The sequence below is a fragment of the Verticillium alfalfae genome, genomic scaffold, assembly GCF_000150825.1.
Source record: "Verticillium alfalfae VaMs.102 supercont1.8 genomic scaffold, whole genome shotgun sequence".
In the NCBI taxonomy this organism is placed as follows: Eukaryota; Fungi; Ascomycota; class Sordariomycetes; order Glomerellales; family Plectosphaerellaceae; genus Verticillium; species Verticillium alfalfae.
In genome coordinates this window covers 363,375-366,629 of record NW_003315031.1, presented here as the reverse complement: position 1 = coordinate 366,629, position 3,255 = coordinate 363,375, and positions in this window count along the sequence as shown.

The following is a 3,255-nucleotide window of genomic DNA, read 5'->3' as shown; positions in this document are numbered from 1 at the left end:
GGGGAGGTTGCAAGAACGCAGGAAGGGAATTGAACGACGTGTGACCCAATCCTGACCCCCGGCCCGACATGAATGCTGTGTAGTGACAGAACATGTGTCAGCGCTGATTCGCCCAAGCTACTGACGCGCGGCAGGTCTGCGAATGGCTTCGTCTTCCCCCGCACGAAGACGGCGAGGGCGACGACGACGTTGGGGCGCAAGTTAAAATGGGGGTTGGCAAGGATCAGAGTCAGCCCGCCTAGGGTCCCTTCTGCACAGGGTTACTGCTGGGTGCCTTTGCGAAGAACGGGGAATCGTATGTCCTTCCAACGAAGCGAGTCAATGGGGAGCAGAGCTGGGGCTGAGGCATTTTCAGCAACGAGCTTCTGACCTTCCTCCCCCGTTCGTTTTTCGGGAAGGCGTCATTGTTGACCCGCGATACGTCAACTTTGAACAATGACAGATTGAGTCGTCGACGTCAAACAGCGATTGCATCATCAAGTCAATGCGGACACGCTGGTTTGGTTTGGAACATGCTCAAAAATAGGTCACGTCAGACCTTTCCTTCCCTCTGATCTCCAGTGTGTCCTACGCCTGGCTGCTATGCCAAGACGATGCGCTGTGTTTGACAGGACTCGGGAAGAGAAGAAGGGGGGGGGGTCACGTGAAAATGCGGTGTTGGCGATGCATCTGAGGGACCAACAATGAACGGATGTGGCGACGAGCCACGAGGTGTGGCAGCCCGCGGGGGTTTCTCCCGAAGTGCCTACTAGCGAGAGCGGACGCTGAGATGCCCGCAAAACAGCGACACGGATCCTAGACGCCCCCCCCCCCTCCCCCGTTCCAGCTGGTGAACATGCTTGCTAAGGTCAGAAGAAAAGGTTCGTGAGGGCCTCGGGTGTCCCCCCTCCAGCTCGATGTAGTCTGGCAGGGCTGCATAGCCAGAATGACTTTGCTCGGACAGGCATTGTTGTTCGTCAGTCCTGGTGAAGCAATGCTGAAAGGACTGGGGAAAAACGCAGTGCAGTGCAGAGGGCCGGAAACAGGCGTCATTCAGGTGGACCACTTGGATGTCGCTTTGAGGCGATGGCAATGCGTGAGGTGTTTTCGTCATGACAGCCAGGACCCAGATCAACGGCTGGCAGCTGGCGATCCGAGTCATTCGTACAATTCGTACAGCACCCGTGTGGTGGGAGCCCTTTCCGAAAAAAAAAACACGAAAATGCGAGGGCCTGCGTGTCTGTCAATTACAAAACTCTAATGAGGATGCGCGAGCCTCCCCATGTGCACGCGTCTTGCTCTTCCGTCACGTCTTGATTGAGGGACACGGCCGCCGTGGTGGCTGTCGATGCCTGTCTGCCGATGCCCTGCCGGTCACGGTTTGAGGAAGTAAAGCGAAATGCTTTTAATCTCTTTGACTCCCCATCTCTCTTCCTGCCTCCAGTACTGTCATAGCGATGCGACATGGGCGAACAGCACGCGAGGAGCGAGTCAGGTTTTTTTGGGACCCATGCCAAGGCACGGCACCCTCTTTTACTCGTTTTGGACAAGCATTGCGTCCGTCTTTAAGCCGATCAGCCGCCCTGCGTACCATGTAGCCATGGCGTGGTCCGTTCGACGTGGTCGCTGTCCTACTTGCACTGTGTTAGCTCATGCTGCAAGAACATGAATCGGTCGATGGCTTGAGCAGTGTTTGTGTTGCATGGTGGTAAGATTGATTTGTTTTCGTATGGATTATGCCGCGAGGCCGGCCGGTCAAAATGACAGGAGACTTTGAGCGAAAAAGCATGGTGATTGAATGATGCCATGACCTGAAGAATGCCCCCGGACGACGGATGGATAAGAAGGAAAGTCGACCAGAGCTAAGGATGCAGAACGTGGGAAAGCAGTGGATGGGAGAGTGCTTCGCTTCAGGCTTGGCTTTCTCTTGCTCTCTCCCGCTCTTACTCGTGTTCTTCCTTCTGTTGGTGCTGTTCGGCGACGCCTCCCATACTGCATCCAGATAAGCTCAATGCGGGCAGGCCAAAAAGGCCTTGGCTGATGAGTACAAGTACTTGTACCATGTACAGCAGGCGCGTGTGACCGTGGCCGTGGCCATGGCCGAGGAGAAGGAGAAGAGAAACGAGCGAGCGGGCGGGCGAGGATTTGGCACGACCAGGACGAGAATGGCACAGGGCAGGAGAGCAAGTGAAATGGCGGGAGCAAAATTGAGTGCTGAGAGCAGCGGATCCCGCCGCCAGGGCCAGTCCAGATGGTGGGCTCTCATTGGTACGAAGCCTCCCGTGCGCCTCTGCTCTTGCCCCGAAGCAGGCTAGCACGCTTAGCGCAGCCGCTGCTCTGGTGCGTGCTGCATGTTGGGGAAGTCCCTCCCTGGTGGCAACGTCTGCAGAAAGGGACTTGCCGGGTTGGCGCGCGGTGGATGGCAGCTAAGAGCTTGGGTCTCTTGGCCGAGAGCTTGGCCTGTGGCTGCTCTCGATGGCGTGGGCCCGAGGGGGCAGAGACAGAGAGGGACAGGGAGAAAAAGAGAAAGAGAGAAAGAGGCCGTCCTGGGGCGTTCTGGCCGACTGGCGTTGCACTGGTGCCCAGGCGCTCTTGCCGAAGACGGGCTCTGGAGCTGGGGCTGGGGCAGGTCTTTTTGGCACATGCTTCTCTTCACGGCTCTCTCTTGCCACCTTGTGACCTGTTCCGTGTCTTGCTTGAGGGGAAGGGGGGGGGTCTGATGGTGGTGAGGTTGGAGGCAGGAAGAATTGATGGTTGAAAAACTGAAACGGGCGAGGAATGGTTTGGCTCTTGGGGTAGCGAGCACGAAATGCCGCAGTATCGCAAGCCGAACAATTCGACGGTTCAGCACGAGATGGCAGAGCGATTGCATTATCTCTCACTGCATGCATCTCACCGCACTCAGAGAGCCTTTCTCTCGAGGTGCATGAGCGCGAAGGCTATCCCACTTACCTATGTACCCTACCCTGTACCTACCTGAATACCCTGTGTCAATATGAACCCACCTCGTGCTCGGAGGCACCAAACACAGTGGGCATCACCAGCCCATCACCGCCTGGACCAGTAATGGCTCGTGGCCCCCGCCTGCCCCTGCTACCGAGACGACCCCTTGCGCCGGACCCCAGACGATGCCCCCCGGTTATCTGCCCATTTGCCCATTTGCCCGGCGCCTCTGGCCTTGGCTGGACTGGTCCACTGTTCTTTTCTCTCCTGAGTCCTGTCCTGACTAGGTACATGTACCTGGCCTGGGTACCTTAGCCCAAGGGTAGGACTAGG